The sequence below is a fragment of the Aquila chrysaetos genome, chromosome 9 (assembly GCF_900496995.4).
Source record: "Aquila chrysaetos chrysaetos chromosome 9, bAquChr1.4, whole genome shotgun sequence".
NCBI lineage: Eukaryota > Metazoa > Chordata > Aves > Accipitriformes > Accipitridae > Aquila > Aquila chrysaetos.
In genome coordinates this window covers 595,626-618,073 of record NC_044012.1, presented here as the reverse complement: position 1 = coordinate 618,073, position 22,448 = coordinate 595,626, and the positions used below count along the sequence as shown (strand labels likewise).

At 50.3% G+C, this 22,448-nt stretch overlaps 1 protein-coding gene across 6 annotated transcripts in view; it reads left to right on the top strand.

Moving 5' to 3' along the window:
- Positions 1–22,448, top strand: part of ZFHX3 (zinc finger homeobox 3) — a 549,811-nt gene that overhangs the window by 386,766 nt on the left and 140,597 nt on the right. Inside the window, exon 1 of one of the 6 annotated variants that reach the window (XM_030024390.2) lies at positions 16,186–16,204. The exons of the other annotated variants lie outside the window; for them this stretch is intronic. The gene's annotated coding sequence lies outside the window, so the exon portion shown is untranslated. Of the gene's footprint in view, positions 1–16,185; positions 16,205–22,448 lie in introns of those variants that run through there. 6 annotated transcript variants of the gene reach the window in all.

The following is a 22,448-nucleotide window of genomic DNA, read 5'->3' as shown; positions in this document are numbered from 1 at the left end:
CTGGCTTTTGGGCATGTTCTTTCTGGCGCATCAGGTGTGGGATTTGTTATTTATGATGTGTGCTGCCTTCTGCATCCTCCCTGGAGGGAGAGCTCTGAGGTGAAGGCTCCTGTGGCTGTAGAGTGTCTTGGAGTCAAATCTCTGAATCTCCAGGCTCTCCTAAACTCTCGCCTCTTTCACTTGCCTTTGTGCTCCACCAAACAGGGCTGCAGCAGTTGGACCCAGCAGACGTGAGCCAGGTGCTTCACCCATGGCGTGTCAGCGGGTGCTGGATGCCCAGGGACCTGCGAGGACCACTGCAGCTGGAGGGGAGAGGCGGGGGGTGCTGGACAGCTGCTGAGACCCCCTGGTACTCGGTGGGGCATCGCTGTTGCTGCTGCGAGGCCACAGCGCCCGCTCTGCCCTCGTCCCAGGCGAGGAGGATCACGGCTGCCGTGGTGGGGAGTCACCGCTTTGGGTTTTCTCTTGCCAGCTTTTATTTTGCTCTTGAGTGGGACTGAAGGATTTATCCCATTCCTTTGTTTTTTAATATGGAAAGAAACCTTATCCCTGTGGCTTCTGTTGCTGCTGGTAGTGGGAGTGTTTGCGGAGATAAGGCCCCTTTCCCCCTGCCCTCCCCCAGGAGCGGCTGGCAGCTTGCCTCCACTCAGTGACCCACCGAGTGGCTGTCCAGGCTGGATCTGCGTATGCTAATGGAGCCTGGCTTGTCCTGGCTTGTTTGTAATGATTTGTGGCTGCATTTATATGCAAATACTAACAACTTGCTGCTGAGTTAATTAGCGTTTTTTCTCTTTGCTTCCTGGAGCTTTAGCAAAAGGTCTTTATTCTCCCCATTTCGGTTGTCTGACCTGCCTCACCCACTTCCCCATGCTAGCGTCCCCGCTGCCTGCGCCGAGGGTGCCGGGTCCCCACGTCCCCGCTGCGTGCGGGGAGGGTGATGCCGAGGTGCGGGAAGGACGGTCACCAGACGCTCTGCAGAAGGAGCGCACACGCAGAGGACGGCTGTGCTCTGCTCCGGGTTTCCTTTGGGGAGTTCAGACCTGGTTGTGTGAGCTGGCCGGACACCGTCATGAACCTCGGGAGAAAGCTGTCTGTTCTACGTGTCTTCCAGAGCTGGTCGAGATGGTTGCTGTAGCTGGATGCTTTGGGCGTCCTGGTGAATGTTTTGCTGCCTGGCGCTGGAGGTTGCCGCTTTGCAGAGGAGGAGAACCAAAGCAACTTTTTATGTCCTGGAAATGCAGAGTGTTTGCTTTCTAATGTCAAGATGGAGCGCGTTAGATGCAATCAGATGAATGATTCTCACCAGACGAGAGGCTCCGAGGGCCTGTCTGGTGACCTGGACATGACAAGGATGGAGTGGGAATTGCTGGCCTTTGACATCAGCTGGGAGTTTGATTTTTGCTTTTGTGGAGGGGAAGGCAGGCATTTCCTCCTCTCCTGGGAACGGCGTCTTTGTGACCTCGGTTGGGCTCGAGGATTTTACTCGTTTCGATCTTTCATTCCATCTTATTTTTGTGGTCCATGTAGGTGTTTGCTTTTGCCAGAGCTCTGCAAGTGGCAGGTTGGATAAGTTTGTTGCCTTGCTTTGGGGCAGAGGTGGAAGGTCGTGGCTGCAGCAAGAGACAGGGCACCACCGGGCAGGAGCAGCTCCGGGTGCTGTGGCAGTGCCAGGGCTGTGGTTCCCGGCCGGCGTTAGAAACCCAGGCAGTTCTTCTGGGAGCGTCTTGCACTATCGCTGATCTTCGTGCTTGTCCCACCCTTCCTCCTTTCTGCCCTCGAGCCAAGGCTTTTTCACAGTTACTGAGTCAGAGCTTTTTTTTTTTTTTTTTTTTTTTTTTTTCCTTAAGCCTTTGTTTTTACCCTGGAAGGTAGGGCCGTGGCTTCTCAGCTGCAGAGGCGGAGCAGAGGAACCTGAGCCCCTGAGCCTGCTGCAGCCTCTGATCCCTGCTAGGGCTCCCACCGCTCACCCTGTGTGGAGGAAGGGAGCTGCACCGCACAGCCCTCCCTCGGGGCTGGGGTAGGTCTCCATGGGCTCTGTGCTCCAGGAGCCTTCGTACAAGTCCCTCAGGGTGGCTTGAGGTGGGGACTGACTGTCCTGGGCAAGAGCAGTGCTCATCTGAAGTGCCAGCAAGTGTTCAGGGCAGGGAGGCTCTTCTTAGGAGAAGCAGTGATTCTCCCTCCCCTTGTGCCAGGTACTTCAAAAGTTTGTATCTTGGCCTCTTGCCTTTATTTATTTCCATATCTTGTGTACTGTTCAGCTTGTGAGTTCTTTGGGCGATAAAATGCCTTAAACAGAATATGAGACACTGAGGTACCACCTAGCTCATGGAAAGGAAACAACTTTCAGTCTGAGGCCAGGGAGTGACAAGTCCCAAGTGGAAACTGGTAACCCTTTGCCCCTAGATTTGACTGTCATCACCCTGCTCCAGTTTGCTCATATTTAGAGCCTTGATACTCTGTTGCATGATGGTGGAGGAGTGAATTTGAGGCGGAATGGAGTAACTTCTGCAGCGATGCATCCAGCTGTAAGAGGGGATGTACCCAAGTTAGTGTGGAGGTCCACATCCTGATATAAAAGCTGCTAGAAGTGGTAGCTAGCTGGTCAAGATGCTTTTACCAGCTTCTGGAGCCCTGATTGCTGCATATTTTCAGTATCGCCTGATGGCTAGTGAAACGGAGGGAGTTTGGATTATTTTATTTCGGTTTCCTGCTCCAATGCCTCTCTGAGTTGAAACTCTTCTTGTACCCAGCAGTGTTTTGTCATTGTTGGATTTTAGACCTGGGAGATGTGTTTTTCCCCTGCTCTTTTACTCTTCCATTTCACATCCTGCAAGACAAAGGGACATGGAATTGCAGACCTGTCCTGCTGCAACGCTGAATAACATGGTTTTGATAAATCCAAGGGGAGAAAAGTCATTTTCTTATAGCAACCCCAATGATTAAAGCTCCAGGAGAGGCAGTTATTCCTGGTGCATGAAACTCTCCTACCACACTTGTCATGGGTGGTTTTCTAAAGCTCATCCACTGGGGCAAGTCGCCGCTGCTGTTTGTAGGCGGTTTGACAGGCAGATGCCCTCCCCTGCCCGCTGCCCTGCCTTTCTGCTTCTAGACTTAACCTGCGCAGAAGACGGTCCTCCTGCGGGAGGATTAGCACGAGGACGCGAATAGCACTAGTGCTGTGCTCTGGGATGGGGCCGCTGGCGGGGAGCTGGAGCCTCCCCTGTCCTTCCCCTGGGCCGGCTTTGGTACTCGAGGGACCCTGCATGGATTTGTTTTGGATCTGAAGTAATAAAAGCAGAAACTTTTTATTGGAGGCCTCCAACCCTCGGGGTTTCAATGAGAAGCTGGCTTGGCGTGGCTGCAGAGTGGCACCGCGCGGCACAGCCCATTGATGCTGGTGGTGGTTGGGAGCTGGGATGTGCCGAGTTCCAGGTGGGGGTTGCTGGCCCAGGCTGGGTGTCCCGTGGCCTCAGGGGGGTTTCCATAATGATGGAGAAGGCATCCTTTAACCTGTGTCATAGACAGGTTTTCCCTTAAAAGTTCAGAGAGAGATTTTGTCCCTCTGAGCATCCATAACAGATGCTGAAGGTGCTTGTTCCAGAGCTTACTGGTGCTCCCTGCCACTCCTCCCCCTGCCTGCCTTCCCAGGGCTTTCCCTTCTTTGATCTCTCCTTTCTGGTTGACTTGCTCAAGACTTCCTCAAGGTACTTGGTTTGGATTCAAGACTTCCTCAAAGTGCTTGGTTTGGACGCAGGCTCTGGCAGCTGATGGAAGCTGTACCAGGGGGAGGGCTGTCGGCGTGCTCCATGCAGGGGTCAGGATCACTCACGGGGCCGCGTCCTCGCCGTGGGCTCTGGAGGACCCTGGGGTTTGCTTGGAGAGGTGGACCAGCGCTGCCCGAGCTCTGCTCAGAGGGTGACATTTTGGAGACAGGGTGGGGACAGAGGCTCCTGTGTCGGTAGGAGACAGGCTGAGCGCTGTCGGCACCGGTTCCCATGGGAGAGGCGGTACGCGGGGGGCTTTGGTCCGAACAGTACTTGCAGCCAGGCAGTGTGGGTAAGTGACTTGTCTGATGTCACCCCAGGGAACAGAATCACTGTCACTATAACCAGATTGCTCTTTTGTTTTTCCTTGCCAAAATACTTTCCTGTTGGAGGAAAGACCTAAATACCTGTTTACCTTAATGAGCAGCTGAGCATCTCAAACTCCTCCCCAGAGGAGCAGGTAATGTGCTTCCCTGAGCAGCAACTTTGAACATCGGTGGTCTGGGGGATGGCATCTTTATAAGCCTTGGCTGGAAGCACTGAATTCATGCTCTGGGTTGCAGTGGTCTTGTTTAACTCAGCCGTGGGAGCCTGCTGCGAAGCCTGCAGTGAAAGATCCAGTTTTTCCTCCAGGGTAGGGCTCCTGTGAGGTTTTCTTTAACTCTGACTTCTGCTCAGGACCTCCCAGCTAAGTTAAAGTTGGGACGGGCAGGCTGAGTCACTAGTGCTATCGAAATGCAAGTTCCCCTTGGCATCATCTCCCTCAGTAAAGCCGTGGGCAGAGGGGGGGGGGGGTCTGCGCAGCCAGGCAGCGTCAGCAGCTTTTCAGGGCTTCGCTGCACCTTGTGGGCCGGGGGCACCGTGCGTCCTGGTGCTGGGGACCAGGGATGCCGGGGGTCAGGGACGCCGGGGTCCTCACTGCTGCGTGGCCCGTGCGCAGAGCGGAGCAGACTTCGGCGCCTGGTCCCCGCTGGGGCCGGGCTGGGCTCCAGCTGCCCGACCCTGGGTGAAAAGTTCAAATCTGCATTTAAAAAGAGGAGAGCCATTAAGCAGTTGGGATGTCTCCAATCTAGTTGAAACTTTTTTATTTACAGCTGAGTTGGTCTCTTTTCGAAGAGGGAGCCGAGTCCGGGTGTGCTGTGTCTTCCCAGCAGCAGCGTGCAGGGCTCTGCAGAAGCCCTGGGTAGCACCTAGCAGCTCTCCTGTGGTTATGGGAGTCTTCAGTGTGGATCGTTCAACTCCTCTCCTTACGGCATCAGGCTCCCTCTGTTACAGGCTGGAGCGTGGCCTGGATGGAGATGAGGAGACCCCGGGTTTCCGGCGGTTCCTACTCCGTTCTGATGCGAAGGAGGGGCTGTGTAACCTGCTGGGAGCAAGGGCCGCTGCTCCACCCTGCCGGAGGGAGGATGGGCTTTGTGACCGACCTCTGGCTGGGGTAAGACCGGGAGAGCAAGGGGTCGGCGGGGGCTTCCACGCGCTCGCTTCGTCTGCTTTAGCGCTTCAGCGAGGAGATGGGGTGGGACATACTCCCACCTGCTGCTGATAGAGGGTCCCAAAGTTTGATTTGGCTTCCTTTTTGAAGGCAGCACAAGTGCAATCTTGGGTTTGAGCTGTCACGGGATCATTGCTGTCTTGCGCTTTTCGAGAGGGGCATCTCACGGTGGTGTGACCGCAGCGGGGCACGGAGCTGGGCTGTGGCTGGGGGGTCAAACTCACGGAATTCCTGGAGCCATCCCCAGGCTGGCGAGGGGCGGCCGTCCTGCCGTACCACCGTCCCTGCCGCTCTCTCTCCTGCTGAGCGCCTCTGCCTGGGGACCCCACGGAGGAGCAGACCCTCCGGCACAGTGGAATAAGGGTTAGGCAGATGGGGTTTGGGGGGGGATGCACAGCAGGGCGTGAGGTCAGGTGGTTGTGCCCCCTGTTCCCCCCAGAACAGGTCCGTCCCACTGGCAGCAGGTTTCGGCACATCTGCTACGGCTGTAGGAAAGGAAATGATCCGTGTGCTTCGAACTCTTCATTTGAGGGTGGGAAATAAGGTTTGGAAGACAAACCTCACCCTTTCTCATTTTCTGTGTAAGTGCAGAAATGCTGATTTTTCTAAAAATCCTTGTGAGCGGATTCCAGCACTGTGGTGGGCTTTTAACTTCATAAAGCTAAGATTTTTGTAGGAAACTGAGGTCAGCCTGGATATGGTCCAGGCAGGAGGGTCTGAATTTAGGATCTTGTGGTGTGAAATACGGGTTTTTCTTGTTCCATTTGGGCTGGTGGGACCGTGTCTGTCATAGTGGCTTTCTCAGTGCAAAGGTCTAAGGTAAGAAGCAACTTGAAAAGGCTGCGTGGCATGTGAGGAAGCAAGTTAGCTCTTAATCATATCATATATTAGCCTCCTTTGCAGTAGATACATCTGCTGTAAAATGCTTAGTGCTGAGAGCCTGATTGGGCAGCCCATGCTAAGTGTTCAAACTCCTGCTGCCTTTTTTCTTCAAACAATATCTTCTGGCTTCCAGATTTCTGATAAATTGATAAGAGGAATTGCGTGAGTCAATAGAGTTGTAGACACTTTGCCAATATAACCCTAGCGCTATTGATCTGCCAGTAAATTAAAGTCTTACTTAGAGGCTGCCGATATTTCTAATCTCCTGCCTCACCAATTACAACCTCCCAGCTACCTGGGAAAGACAGCGGATAGGAGATGAGGCTTCAGGGGTTTTTCGCAGCGAGCTGGGCTGCAGCGTGGCAGCCAGAGCCCGTGCGGGGCAGAGGGGCTCGCTCCGGGAACGGCTTTTGGGGCAGCAGTACGGTGGTTACGTGTCCGGGAGTGCTGCAGGAGGGTTTCTCCAGGTCAGGGTTTATCCTGCTGTGGTTCCCAGGGCATAGCCTTGGCGGCTGGAGGACAGGGATGGTTTAGAGGGACAGCGAGCCGGCGTCCTCGGGCTGCACCCAGCCGTAGCTGGGATGCTGTGCCCCCAGCCCTCCGATTGCCTTTCATGGCCCAGGGCGGCCAATGCTGTGACGTCCCGATGCCGTCGGGATCACAGCCCTGCAGAAGGGGGCTTGTGCAGCAGAGGTGGGCAGGTCTGAAGGGATGCTTGCTGGGGGAGGAGGGATGTGGGGAAGCGCTGTCCTGCGGCTCTTGGCCCGCTGCCTTCCCTGGGCCGAGCCCCCTCGGCTGCCCGTTTGAGGCTGGGGACCGGAGCGGGGCTTTCAGCTGTCCAAGAGGGACGATGGATCAGAGAGCTCCCGCCGGGGCTCCCACGTCCTGGTAAGGTTTCAGCAGATCCTTGCCCGATAAGCCCCTTTCAAGTCTCATTTACGTTTGAAAGTCCGTAGTTAGCTTTGGGAAGAAATCTCCAGATAAATGCTGTGTTCTTTCTAATACCCCAGAGCGAAAATCAATGGGAGGGATAATTCCTTCCCTTGTCCTACACAGACTTTCATGTGTTTCTACCTCCAGCAGCACCTTTTGAATAAAGAACAGAAAAAGCCCTCCCCTTCCTACTCTGCCTCTCGGGGCAGAGCCCGGGCTCCTGCCGCGCAGAGCAGTGTGGTCAGTCCGAGGGTTTCTGTCAGCCCGTTTGGTTCAATTCGGGCTTTTATTGGGGTGGGGGAGCGGCTGCAAGCACAGCGTGTTGCTGGGTTTGCAGGGCTCGAAGTAGAGATGTTTCTGGGAATTCACGTACAGAGTGGTCTGGTAGCTGGAGCAGAGGACCCGGGCGTTGAAGTTGGTGGCAGAGCAATACCATGGTGAAGGGATTTAAAAAGCCCCAAACATTCTCCTTTCATTAAATCCAGTGGAATGAAGGTACTTGCTGTTATTAAACTGCTAGGCAGGTGGAAGATGTGCCCATAGTAGTATAATTTTTTTAACCTAAGCTTGTGCAGAGTGCTCTGAGCAGTGACGTCTCTTCTGCTGGGCATCCGGCAGCGTCTGTTTCGAGGCAGATCCAGTTTCCAGAAATACCTTGGTAGGAATTAGTATCTGAGACTGGTACGAGACAGCTCCTTCAGACTGCCCTGGAACATGCTTATGTCTAAAAGATGTGTCCTCCAGAAATTGTTATTTTTCTGGCCACCTCTGTGCTAGCTATATTGAATTGTATTTTCCCTGATGTTGTGAAGTTGTTGTATAGGATGTACATTAAAAGTTGTAACTATTCCAAGTACTGCTGTTTTGGCAGGGATTTGCTGAGTCTCATGATCCATCCGTAATGGAGTGGAGATGCTGAGCTGCAGCAGGATATATTTACACCAAAAGCTTTTTTGTGGGGGAAACATCTGAGCAGTCAAACTGTTTGAATGCTTTCTTTAAATTTCTGGTACATAAACGTACAGTGCTGGTAGTGATGGTGAAGGCAAAAAGGAGCAGCCTCTCAGGCACCAGGTTGCCTCCCCTTGTTAGGAGAGACGTAGCATTACTGAAATAGCAGCAATGGGAAAGCTGAGGAAAATTTTCAGTGTTGACCAGATCCTCAAAAAAGATGATGTTAAAAAGGTTGAAGCTGACCAGTCCTTTATGTTCTGAGATACTGGAATTCTGTTCACACCTGATGATGCTGATGCCTGAGGCAAGGGCAGGTTGGAACAAGGTTTATCTACTGTTTCTAAATAAGTTTTCAGGGTTTACTTGGGTTTTTTTTCTCTGTCTCCAACTGAAGATGTGAACTTTGTTTCAGCAGCTTGTGACCATTCAGTTACCTCCACAGTGGATGGCCTGAAGCAGGGAGGGGGTTTTCTGGAAGCGGCGCACGGCTGACTCTTGTTGTGGTCAGTACAGGAAAGGGCATTTTGGCACCCCAAGTGCTGATGTAATTGCTTTAAGGTAATTGCTTGATGTAATTGGAGGTGGTGCATGCTAGGCCTGCCTCAGCGGTGATAATCCCCGGTCCCCGGGGTGCAGGGTGGTGCCGCCGAAAGGCTCCAGTGCCCAGGGAAGACCCTGCGGGACGTCCAGGCTGGGTCCGGCCCTTGGGACGTGCTCCTGCGGGCCTCGGCCCGGGCCAGCAGGTCCTGTGCGGTGCAACTGTGGGAGCATCTCCCCGACCCCCTGCTGCTTCGCAGGGACCCAATTCCCTGCGCTCCCTCTTTAGCGTTGGACTAAAGGGTTTATGAAACTTTGCGGATGGCAGATAATTCCTCACTCCTTTTAGCTGGTGCAGATAACGGACCAGGGATTCAGCTTGTTTTTCCACGTGTTTCTGTTGGCCAAGGCTGGAGCTGCTGTCCGTAGCTCTCAGTGGAGCGGTGAGTCACCCGGGGTGACTTCCATCATAAATATTGCATGGCACTCGACAGGGAGAGACAGCACCGGGATGAAAACCATTCATTAGCAGCATCTCCGTGTCTGTCCAGGTTTGCGTTTAGGATTGGGATCAGCTGAAGCATATTTCTGGTGGGTTGGTGGTGATTTCTTTCCAGCTGTTAAAGAGACAGAGCGTGGCTCGGCCACCGGCCCTTGCATTTCTGCTTCTTTGGGTACTGAAATATTTAGCGCTCTGTACGTGAACTTAATGACTGAGCAGGGATATTAATGGGTTACAGTCCAAAACCTCTAATTCAAATGTCTCTTGACTTGCAGGAAATCTAAGTTTGGGACTTTTATGCTCTCTGCCAAGGTTGGTAATTCGGACAGTGTTCCTAATTTATTTCCATAAATTGGAGAAGGTTGTAATTTACTATTTTAAGAAGCATGTGGTTCAGAAGACCTTTAATTAAAAAAAGAAAGTTCAGTGCATGTCTGAAACTATAAGAATCACTAGACTGCATCAGAACAGTAACTTGTAGTAATTTGACCTGTGCGAAGTGGACATTTCTTCCTAATTTTCTTCTTCTCTGACCTGTCTGCATAGCAGTGTATTTATAGAATCACAGAAGCACAGGTCTGGAAGGGGACTCTTGCTGTACCAAGAGACTGATGTTGCTGAGACTGTGGCTGGCTGTCCTTACGATCTTGCTCTAGACAGCCTGTGCCAGTGCTTCATCCCTCATTAACGGGGAAAACCTTAACTCCTAACCTAAAACTTGTCCTGCAGGGATACAAGAGTGCATTTTTTTTTTTGGTGGATAATGAGTAAAATAGGTCGCAGCTATTTTATAACAATTATCTGGATGTTGGAAAACTTAGCACTCTGTTTCTTCTTTTCCAAAGCTTTACAAGACCGATTATCCATTGAAACAGAAAGGCTCACATAACCTTCAAAACAAATGTTGAGATGTTTTACTCCAGCTCTCCAGTACCTCTAGTATGGTTTTGAGCCTGTGTAATCTCTTGGCTTCAGGGGTGGCCACGAGCCCCGAGTTCCCCAATGTGAGTGGGAGCTGCCTTTCAGTGTCAGCAAGCGTCACTTTGGTTTTGGTAGTATAAGACAGGAGCACCTGATTTACTTCTTTCTACCATTTGTTGCTTTTAAATACCTCTGTCTTATTCTTGGCCTTTTCTCTGTCTTATGCTCTCATTTCTTGTCACCTCAGGTTTTTTTGCGCTCTTGCTGTGTAGAGGTCTTTCCACACCTCCCGTGCTTTGCTGCGGTGTCTGATTCTCCTCCAGCCCGGGCTGGCATGGCCCTGGCGGGGGCACGGCTGGTTCTGGGGTGTGGGTGCTGCTGCTGCTGGGGGGACTCTGCCATCCTGCCCCAGCCACACGCTGTGCGGAGGGAGCTTTTCATGGGTCTGTCCCCACTGATGCACAGGCTTTTCTCCTGCAAGGGTACAGCTATTTAAAAAGCCAGAAATGCCTGTGAGTAGTTCATAGGCAACTTCTTTGTGTATTATCTAGCTGAAAAACAGCATATAGGATTGCCTGCTGGTGTTGAGACTCTCTGAACCTCCTCTTTGGTTGTCTCTACGCATGTGTGATCTAATTGTTTAAGTTACAGATTTTGCTACCTGGCTATTCAGCTATTTTCTGGCATCACTAGTATATTTGAAACAAAACCCACTGGATTTGGTGTATACAGTCTATGGCAAATGCTTTGCTGCCACGTAGGAATAAATGGTTAATTTATAGTTCTTGTGTTAGTCACCTAACTTCATGTTTCACCTCGAATATTAAACAGGAAGTTGAGACTAATAGTAAAGCATCATTTTTGTAAAATAGTAAAAGTTGGTTAAAAATAAACACTCCCGCAGGAACAGTAGCTTCAGAGGGCATGTGCTCACCTGGGGTTCAGACTGAAGACCTGCTACTGCACATGACGCTGTAAGACCATGTTGGACCACCTCTGCACTGCTTGCCGCTTCTTTTCATGAGGTATTCCAATATAGGTGTGTAATAGTTCTCTGAAATGCAGGTTCCCAGTGCAGGAGGCGACGGCGTGGGTGGGGGTGCACGCCTGTGTCTTATCCCTCAAGCTAGCTGGGCTGGCGCAGCCTGTAAAATATTGTCCCTGGTGGCCAAGCGGAGGTGTGGTGTGAGCTATAAAGAGTGCAAGATGCCCAGCAGTGTATTAAACAGTAGTTGAGTACAGGAGGGCAGCATATCACAGGAGAGAGATAAGCAAAGTTCTCTGATTGTGGATCAATAAAGGTTAGTGACATCATATCTCAAAGTGAGAGAACCTGCTTTCTGCAGAGCCATTTATCAGATTGCAGGCTGGAGCAGCATTAACCTCTTCCTAACCAGATATCTGTTCCTCTCTGACTCCAGACCAAATAACCTTCCCTATCTGCAACAGAAGGCTCCCTGACCTTGCCTTCATAATCCTGGCAATTTAATGTTAGTGTGGCTGTGCTGGAGGGGTTCTCCTCCAAACACTTCTGCTTGGCTCTTTTTTGCAGTGTACCATGTCCAGTGGCACAGCACAGCGCTGTGCTGGCTGGGAACTGGGATGCACCACCGTGGGAAGTGCTTCCCATCTTGGTGTTGATCGGCTGTTCAGCTCTTACTTGATACTGTTATGGCCTTGGTGAGGTGGAAGATGCTGCTCGTCGGTGCTAGGACACAAAAGAAGTTTGTCGTTTTGGTTAAAGGTCTGGCACTGTGCCAGGCATCTCAAGATCTGGTTGCAAAACTTAAAAGGCATCCTTAGATTAACTTGTTTTCTACAGCAGTAATGGCAGCGAAATCATTGTGGCATGATCTTCAGGAAAAGTTGTATGGGGTGGCAGGAGGCCCTGGGTGCGCTGCTGGGTGGCTGGCCTTCCTCAAAGTGTCTGTCCTGGTTTTACTGTTATTGTTACCAAAATAGATTAAAGCTAAATTGAATGTATCAACCCATTCTGCTGTCCCGTTTCTTTGCTGCATGCTGTGAGGCACCAGCTTTCCACATGAATGCAACTTCTGAATGTGGAGAACGTGGAGCCGTGTGCCTGTGCCGGCTAAATTTAGAGCAGGTTGTTGTGGGTGACTCCTGTGCGCTGCCAGCGTGAGCGGCTCTGCGGGTGGGAACCTGCCCTAGCCCCACGCAAGGTGTTTGGTCCAACCCGAGAGGATCCTCCAGTAGGCTTTTTTGTTGCTTTTCACTTTCTGATCTTGTCTTCACATTCCTGGTAACGTTAGATACCTGCAAATGAGCAAACTGTCGGTTTTGGTATTTAATGCAATGTGGTCTGCGTTGCTACGCTAACTAGTACATTTGTAGTAAGTTAAGCAAGAAGCTAAAGCATGAATGGTTTTTGTGTACTCCTGACATATATGTGTTTAACTGTATTAAAGCCTGCTGTTTTTAAACTTACCTTGGTCTGTCATCTGCATCCTGTTCTTCCCAATAAATATCCAAGTGGCACGGATGGCTTTTCTTACCACCAGCGGGTTTGAAGTGACGTAAAGGCTTTTGTCCCCCAGTGAAAGTGTCAGGGATTCCCACACGTGTGGCAGTGGCCGCTTACACCAGCGGGTCCTAAAAGCTTCCTGGTGAACCTTTGGGGCTCTGTGTGTTGCTTACAGCTCTAGAGCAGCTGTTTTAGGCAAAACTCGTTATTTTCTGATGCTACTCCTTAAGACTTCTGCCTTGCAACCAATCTCTGCTTGTGTCTAATTACCAGTTCCTATTATGGCTTGTATGCTTAGAAAAAGAGCATAACCTTTTTGGAAACAGTCTGTGTGATGGGATGTGATGTTTCAGTCCAGGAGCTGTGATGTAAACTTCTGTCCAGATGTCACAGGTGAAGCGCTACCTTGATTGAGATCTTGTAGCACTTTCAGCACTACTTTTTCAATGACATTGAAGTTGGAACACAGTTACAATGTCGTAAAATAGGGATGTTTGTCCACTTTTTGCTGTGTTTTGAGGTTTAAGGGTGACAATGCTATATTACAACAAAAAGAAATACCTTCCATGTATTTAGGACTTGTTGATTTTTATTATATGATCCAAACAAATGACCAACCTAATTTTCAGTGAGCGCCCTTCATGCAATCGTTGCAGTCAAGATCAGCGTTTACATCAGAGATGGGTACAAGAGCACACACGGGCACAGTGATAGAGATGGTTAAAACGAGTAGCATCGTGCTGTGACCGGGGCTACCAGAGAGCTCTGGAGGATTCCTCCAGGTGAAGGCATCCCAAGTGCCTGGGGACTTCCACCGCGGTGCCTGTTGGAGGGTGTCCTTGGCGGCAGAGGAGTGTTAATGGTCTGCCGGAGCATCCGTGCCCTGTAGTACAGGAGTAGGATGTAGGTATTTGTGCTGTGCGGGAGCAGGTCTCTGGTTTTCAATGAATGGAAGGAGAGGCTTCTGCCTGGAGGAATCTGCGGTCTAAGTTTAGAGATAAGATAGCAAGGAAGGATGACAGACGGAGGGTTAGGGGCAAGAGGAGAGTTAATTCCCTGAATGAACTTCTATTGTCTAGCAAGGAAATACTGGGGTTTTTTTCAGAACCTACAGAGACTTGAGTTATAAAGACTTTTTGATTACCTTTCATCCTTTTTCCATTGGTGATTTCTTATTGCAAAAAGAGCCCCTCTTCTGTGACCCTCTGGGCCGTGCCCCAGGGAGCGGCTGGGGGCTGTGCCGCTCTGTGTCCTGGTGGATCGGGGGGGAACACTTGCGACGCGAGCCTGCGCTAATGGGCTGATGTCCAAGTGGAAAGTGTATTTTCAATGAGGAAGTGCTGAGATATTAGTGGAGCCTGGATTACCCTGTGATTGTGCTGTCAATACTGCTGTATTGAGTCGGAGAGAGCCTGCACAACACAGGGAAACACTTAGCTCACTACTGCTGCTTATTGAGAAGCCAATAGCAATTTACTTGCTGACACTTGACATCAAATTCATTCCCAGAGGTGCAGCTCCTGCTAAACCACTGTTGGGCTCTCCTTCACACCTGCGCCTTCCCTCGGCCTTGGAGCTGCAGGTGTGATGATGCTGATGCTCCTCCAAATGCACCCACCCGCAGGAGGGGGAGGAGGGACTGGTGCCTGCCCCCGCGCGAGGCCTTGCTCTGCTGGGACTGGCAGGTAGGGACCAGCTTCCATAGGGCAGTGGGAAACCTTTGCTCTAGAGAGCTGGTCTCACGTGGGATTAACTTTATGCAGATACACTTCCTTTTCGTGCATGTATTCGGTGGAGAAGAGGGAGTGTGGATGCCTGGTCCTTCTATCCTGCATCCTGAAAGCTTGAAGCACCTGGAGCCTCTGGGCCAGAGCAGCTGGATTCCTCCTGTCCTGCTTTTCTGTTTTCCTGGGACGAGCACAGTTGAGCTCTGATGGCCCTTCTTGCATCCACATGTGTCTCTTAAGAAAAACTTGGGATCATCTGCTGCCAAATACTTTTGAGAAAATAATGTCCAGGATATTTCTTTGACGACCTAACTCCCTAAAATGGGGACTGACACATGAAGGAGAAGGGATGGGGTGAGAACAGAGCTGGAGTACTGATATGAGATGACTAGAGAGGAGGGGGAGAAAGTGGGGAGTCTGTGTCCCGATGATGTACTCAGCCAGGAGCATCACGTGCTGGTGCTGCAGTTCGGCAGGAGTCCTGAAGAGTTGGAAGACCCAAGTGGACAGCCTTCTCAGCCCCTGATGTGGTGGGGCAATGAAACTCCCACAGGTTTTTAATTGCGGCTCTCGCTGTTTTAGTACATTGCCTGGCAAACAATTTTAAACATTGTTAGCTGTGGCGTTGCTTTTTGGTGCACTGTTTCCTTTGTGTTTCCCTTGTGTGCCTGAACCTCCTGGGAGGGGTAGAAAACCCGTGTCCTGAATATAAGAGGAAACAAAGAAAATGTGATGCATGAGGAAGACACTTGGAGCTACTATTTTCATTTTGCAGAAGTAAAATTTGGGTCGTATTGCAGATCGTGTTTTAAATGTATCCGTTGCTCTGTGCTTGCAGTTTGTGTAGCCTCTGCGCAGCTGTCTTGCATCTGCAGGGTGTGGAGGAGAGGAACTGTTGTGCTCTGGAGCTCTGTTTCCAGACCTGCCGTGCAGGAGGGCACCATGCTGCGCCAGGGTGTCTGCTCATAACGAGAGGAAGCCGTTCCCAAATGCTTGTGAAATAGCAAGTGCAAAGCAGTCAGCGTTCGGCTGTCCTGTAGCTCCCCCAAGGAGGGGGGTGCGGGCAGCTGCTGGGAGACGGGGATGCGATGCGATGGGAACATGTTGCACTGTCTTCAGACTCCTGCTAAAGCAGGGCTCAGTCTGTAGCAGGGGTGGGTGAGGTGCTCCAAGTGCCCAGTGTCTGTCCTGTTGGTCCCAGTGCGTAGTGGATTGTGTGGCTTTGCTGGCTGCCAGTCCGGCATTGACCTGCTGTCTTTGTTGAATGTGCTTTCCCTGCCAGGAAGCTCCGAACATGGAGTGCCTGTTTCCCCCTTCCCTTCCCTGCCCGGCCCAGCTCTCGTCCCAAGGCAGATGTTCCCATTTGTGGTCCCAAGCCAGAACAAGCAGCTGGTGCCTGTTGTGGAGACTTGCTGCTCTATGCGGTGGCTGTCACCAGAGCTGGGAGACGGTGTGGCCAGGGAGCCCGTCTGGAGACCTGACTGCTCAGCATCAGTGAAGCCTTTCAGTGATACCAGGTTGCTTCATGCATTTCAAAAACTCTAGCAAAAAAGAATACAAAAATGGATTTGGTGACAGCGTAAGGAAGAGCAGCAGTGGCATGTGATGGGTGAGAGCGGAAGCAATAAAGAATATCAACATCGGATGCCTTTTGAACATCAGTGGAGGGCAAAGCAGCAGGCGTGTACTTTGGGATGCTGGGTGGCCAGGATGGCAGGTGTACCACCTCGGCGCATGTTTTTTTAGAGGTCCCTGTTGCTTATTATATTTTGTTCTAGTCTGTTGCTAATCTTGTTCAGCAGTTGCTCCTCTTAATTATTGAAGTACTTTTACAGAGATGTAGCAGATTAATCCTTTTAGTTCTGCTTGCTGCCAGAAGAGATTGCCACCATTATTCTCATGCTATGGAAAGAGAGGTTGGAGCAAGGAGAAGCAGGGCTAAATTTAGAAAGCCAGTGTTGACACGTGCGTGCTGTTCTGTAGCTGTAGAGTAGTATACGGTGGCAGGTACCAGTCATGAACGGTAAGAGCACATACAGGCAGGGGCAAGGCTGGGACAGTTTATCCGAGATGGGGAGGGTGCAGGCTGTTAAGTCTTGAGGGTGCCACAGCCGCGCTGTGACCTGCTTGGGGTACCTCTGCAGCTGCTCTGCACCAGCTCCTAGCAGGGAGGGCAACTGCTGAGGCATCACTTATCTGGTTCTTGCCTCACTGGAACACAAATATTAACTGACAAACAGTTGCATAATAAACGGCACAATCACTTTGGCCTGTTGACTTATCTTCTAGCAAAAGAAATAAACAGGGAAAAGTAGGAAAGTTAACTCACAGACCAATAAACTGTTATTGCACTTGCGTGAGTGTGGCCTGAGGCTTGCACGGTGACTGCTGGGCTGATGTCTCCCAGAAGCTCAACTTGGAGGAAACAGAGAAATATTTACTTGTTAAATATACAGGACAACATGATTGCTTTAAGCACTGTGGTGTAACATGCATGCAGCCGATTCCAGTGGTATGCAATCTCCTCGTTGCCTGTTCTCCTCAGAACACTTTACAGAGCAGTTTTTAAGCCTCGCCTGGCTCTGTCCACAGGAACCTAGTAATTTTCTTGAGCAGAAGTGTCTGAGGTTGAAAGCTGCTCTGTCAGTGTTTACTAAAAGGTATCCAGAGTGGAAATGTGAATCTGCCAGAGCAGATCTTATGTATATTTAGGGTTGCCTGAGTTACCTCTTGTTAGAAACGTTAATGCTGGGTCATTAAGACTACCTCCCCTCTACTGCTGGTGCAGGCGTTGCTTTCTAAATATTGATGTAACAGCTTCCTCACAGGGACGTGGTTTGCAGCCCGGCTGCTTCCATGGGATGAGTTCCTGCGTTCTGCTGCTGTGCTGGTGCGCACGTCCTCCCGCGCACACGCGCGTGTGCACACATCGGCTTCCAGCCAGAACACGTATGGCTCGGTTAAAGCCATTTGGTTTTGTGCTGTATTGTGCTGGAGAACATCCGTTCCTGCGGTCGCTCTGCTAGCTGCCTTCTCCATCTGTTCACGGCTAAGTTATTTCTTCTGTAATGTGGTCACAGTTATACATGCAATTCCAGCTGAGGTCTTGCAGTGCTATTAGCATGCTGTTTATTACTTCCTTATCTCTACAAACACCCTGAATAACATATTAAGATCATGTTTGCCACTTTCACAGCTGCATCCCTTTGGTTCTGCCATGCTGACTAGCGCATCAGTCTGTCTCCTCCTTTGCAATTCCTGATTGGTAAGCCCTGAATTTACTGCAGAAATTCAGAGTTTTCCTGTTATATTCTGGGATTTAGTTCCTTTCTTGTTATTCTAGGCCTCAAATGATAACTTCTTCTTGTATAATATTCTGGTCTTCCACTGTGTTGGATGTGCTTCCTAGTTTAATTTCATCAAGTATCAGTGGTCTCTGCTGATTTGCAGCAAGGCCATCAGTGAAGTTAGTGAGATGACTCCCAAGGCCTTTCCAAATAACCTCCATCCAGGGCAGTATTTTCGTTAAATCATTTTGGTGACATCTTCTCCTGGCCTAGTTTTCTGCCTTTTTAAAATCGTAGCTAGTGCCTATCTTCTCCGGCTGAATTCCCCGCGGTACAGTATTGAAGAAGGGGCAGTTATTTTAGTAAAGAAAGATACTGGGTTAGTTTGCACAATAGCTTCAATAAACCTGCCTTATGTTTTATCTTGGTTTCCATTTGTTGTTGTCTCTTTAACTATTCTTCTCTTCACCATACTTAACAGCTTTGTCTGTTATGAGATAAAGCTAATAAAACCCACAGTAGTGTCTCCCTAGCCCTTTTTTAATACAGGTACTGTATTTGATGTTCTGTACCCAATACAATTCATGAACTGATGGATGGTTAGGAATATCTGATGTTGAACCTGTCTAAAATGTACTTGGCTATTCTTAATTGTGAACTAATTGCTATTTTTTATATTCAGGCATTAAATTTTCAAGTTTTGCTTCCTGCTCAGTTGTGCCAGCTCTATTACTGTACCTCTTTCTTGTTAGCTGTCCTGGCCTTTATGCTTTTTTTTTCCTAGCATCTGTATCTTAGATGAAAACAGAGGTATTTAGTCTTGGGGTCTTAGTTAAGTTTTTTGTTTACACACACCATATGCTTGAACAGGAGAAGGCTGGACGTATAACTCAAGATGCATCTGTGAACTCTGGGAAGTCTGAACCTAATTGTCTTGCTCCCGTTCCTCAGGGAGGTGATGACAACTGTAATTACTAGCTCAAATCATGAAACATTAAGAGAAAATACGAAGGGGGAAGGCATCTTGAAAGTTGAGGTGAATAGTCTCCACCTGGGAGTGAGGGGCAGGGAATGGGAGGGTCAGGTTTTCACAGGATTTTGTTAAACAGAGTGAGCTCAGCTATTAATGGTTAATAGCGGCAGGAGGTTGCCAGGCTCTGCCGTTTGTACAGCGTGTCGTCTTCTGAGAAGAAACGATTTTGGTGTAACTTGGAAAATTTTGCACTGTTCATTGTGAAAGTAGCCATAGCCCCAGTCATGAAGAATGTTTGTCAGATACAGGATATTTTTTTGCCACTGTAGATCTGATCACTTTGTTGGGACAGGAGAGGAGGGAGGGCATATCACCCACCGTGGGAAGGCACAGGAGCAGGTTCGTGCAGGGTCGCTTTTCCGTTGCTTAGTCCTGGCGTGGGATCACATGGGGAAGGATCTGGCTGAGCAGAGAGAGGCGATGGTTGGTGCTGGGGAGATGCTCCAGTGCAAATGCTGGGAAGAGCGGGACCCCATCGGTGTCGGACCTTCCCTGCCAACAGCTGGTTGCTCCCTGCAGCACCTTTCTCTTGGGTTGGTGGAAATGGAGGGAAGACATCCCAATGGTCCTTCTCCCTCTGGCCAGAACTTGTTACCTCCGCAACCAGTGCCTGATCAGTGCTAGTCTGTGTCGCATGGCTCCCAGTGGTCCGGGCAAATGCTGGCAGGTCCTGGTTTGGTGATGTGCCTTTGAGTGCCTAGAGATGCCCAAGGGGTAGAGGAGGAGAGTCTGGAGAGCAGTGGCTTCTGGTGAGTGGGATGGGCTTGTTCTTGCTTGGTGTCAGTGCTGTGCTGGAAAGCCAGGGGCTCGGTGCTGGCTCTGCCATATGCGTTCCTTAATTTAGTGGCAGGCGTGTTTCAAGGCTTAGGTAAGTTGCTGGTTTTGAGGGAGGCATGAATCACATTGGCTAGTGGGGAATCTGATGAATAACCCTGCTGTGTGGTTACAGAGTTGAGGGTGTCTGTGTCCCCAAGAGGTGCCACTATGCTCCTGGTTTCCATTCCGTCTCCCAGAAGAAATGCGGGGTCATCCTGGACCTGGGCTGTTTCTAGTTTGGAAAGGCTTATACTCTGCTGATATTTCTGAGAAAGTAGTTGAAGCTTAATCTGTTGGGGGTTACTTACTAGCCAAGGGTTGTGGACCTGCTGGAGTCACACACATAGGCTGGATACAGCCCTAAAAAGCCAGAATGCATGATCTTCATAAACCTGTATCAGATGCCCAGCTGGCGGAGGGACAGCCCGCATCCCCCAGTGCCAGGGCTGGAGGGAAGGAGCCAGCCTGGGGCTGCCGCAGGGGCAGGCAGAACTCCGCTCCCTCCCGGCCTCCCTCCCATGCCGTTTTGGGAAGCTTTGCCTGGGAGCAGGTTTGGGAAGCACCAGCCGTGCAGCCGGCTTCCCAGTGCAGAGAGCTTTAGCCCTGTCCCCAGCCACGGGCTCCGTGTTGGACCGGGAGTGACGTTGGCAGAGCACCGGGGCACTGTGCTGTTCCACCACCCTCCTCCTGCTTCGAGGTGCTCATGGGTGCCAGCAGAATGAAAGCCAGTGTGTGAGATAGGAAGGGGACAGAGTGCTGTGCTGCTGCACCCTGGCCTGAAAAGTGAAAGTGAGATTTGTCTTTTCTCTATACTTTAATCTGAATGAGACTTTAAACAAGAAGTAAATTAGTATAATGAATAATGGAAACTGAAATGAAATAGATTAGTATAATTGAAACATTTGAAGGAACACAAATCGTCCTAAAGCAGACATCCTTCTCTACAAGGATCTCCCAAACACGCTGCTGGAGGTGGCGGGAAGGCAGCAGGAGGTCAGGACCAAAAATACCCTTACCCCAAGGGTTCCTTTAGGCACGTTCGTCACCAGCTGCATGCAGGGCAGCGCATGAGTAACTAGGGTGCATGGTGGGAAGCTCCTCTGCATGGCCGACAGTGATGGGTTTGCTCTGACAGTTTTTCCTGCTCTTCCTTTTAACTTTGTTTTCACTTTTTTTATTATTACTTTTCTAAAATTCTGTTGCATTTATGGTCTATGATCTCTGGCACACAGGGTCACCAGATGGTTGTCCCACTGTGTATTCTGGTGCCTTCTGCCTTGCATCTTTCTGAGGTGGTTATTCAGCAGCTTGTGTCTGGACCTCCTTGATCTTTTAAAGCTGGCTGCTATTCCTTGTGTTCCTTGCAGTGCACACATGCCAGCTTCTGACTTGCACCATGTCTCATTTCTGCAAGAAGCTCACAACGCCAGCAGTGCTTGATATGTAGTCTGAGCTGTGGCTCTGACGGGTCATTCTGGCAACTGCAGCTTATGATTAAAAAGAAAATCAGTCACTGTCATCTTGGACCCCAGCACCAGTGATTTGACAGTCCACAATACATCAGCTTCTTCCTCATCAGAGGATCTTAGACTCAGGACTGCCCCAAGGGTTGTCCTCTGACTCAGGCTGCTACCAGAAAGCTTGTCTTATTTTATGACTAGCACAGCCAGCCACGCGATTTCCCTGCCTAAAGAGGCTGCAGTGAGACCCAGGAGACCCTTGAATTCCAATTTTTGGTTGGATCTTCAGGGCCTTGCTGTGTAGCTTCAGAAGAAGACCAGAGGGTGGGAACTGCAATTAGTGCTGCTGCGTGATCACACCCAGGAAATTCCCCTATGTCCTTGGTCCTCTGGGGAATTCAGAGCTGTCATGTTGGCTTTTGAGTAGGGCTAGAACTGCCTGCCACAGCCTTGAGTCTCACAATTCAATTGGCAGGATAGCGGCTGCAGCTGAGATCATCTCCCCCCTTTAGAAAAGGGAACTGGTTTGCAACTCCGCTTCCAGAGCATCGAACTTTGCATCTCGTGTGACCACTGCGAAGAGCAGCTCTTCCACGGTTGCCAGAGGACTGCCGATGACGCTTGTTGCTTCTTGTTGTGCAAACTCATGGAACTCTTTACAGCCCCGGTGGCACGAGGGCATGCTCCCGTGCGTGGGGCGAGCAGGGGGGGAGAAGGACGTGCTGCTTTACCCAAATAACTAGCTGGTCAAAGATCCCCAAAGGCCCAAGGTGTGCATGTATGTTATGGATAATGTGCGCCTCAGTGCAAAATGCTGATAAGCTGATTTGTTTTCCAGAACTGTCATCCTTGGAAAAAATGTAGTCATGCGGGGTTAGTTTTCGTCTTCCTTCTCATTCCCACTTTCTGTGGTGTGTTAAAATTGGATTTTAATTAAATAGCTTGTTCCCAGCTGTATCTTTTAATGCTAGCATTTGCTGTTGCTACCAGAGATATTTTGAATAGGATGGAGCGTCATCCATAGGATTATCTACAGTAATGTGTGGCCCACATCAGGAAATGATTTAGGCAGCAGAGTTAGGGAAATGTTATTTGTAAAATGTCATTGACTTATCCCTTTAAGAGTTAGGGGCAAGGAAAAGATTCGGCTGAGGTCTGAAGAGAGGGTGTATTGATGCGTACGTAGGTGCAGATTGCAGAGAGCTCAGGAAGGGGTCTTGCGTCATCTGTGGCAAGAGATGAGCTGTGTAGTCTACCAAATGCTACTGTCATGGGTTGGACAGGTTTCAAAGATTTGACGGCTGGTTTTATGTCCCCTTGGAACTGAAAGATTGAATGCAGGCTGGCCGGGCTCCAGCTGCCTCCTGCTATGGTTTGGCTTATGGTATCACTGAGAAGGATGGACCTGAATCAAATTGAGGATAAGGGGAAGGACATTTACGATGAGCCTGATGGTCAGGAAGTACCCCACATCCCTGTGTCGGGGGGGGGGGGGGGGGGGGGGGCGGAGGGGAGGTACCAGCACATAAGCAGAGGACATATGGGGTTTGACCTTCCCGGAGACCTTGCTCCCAAGCAGCCAGTGTATTGCTATTACCAAAGCACACGTGTGAGAGGCGAAAGGAGCTCAGCTGAGAGAGGAACATTGCCAAGCA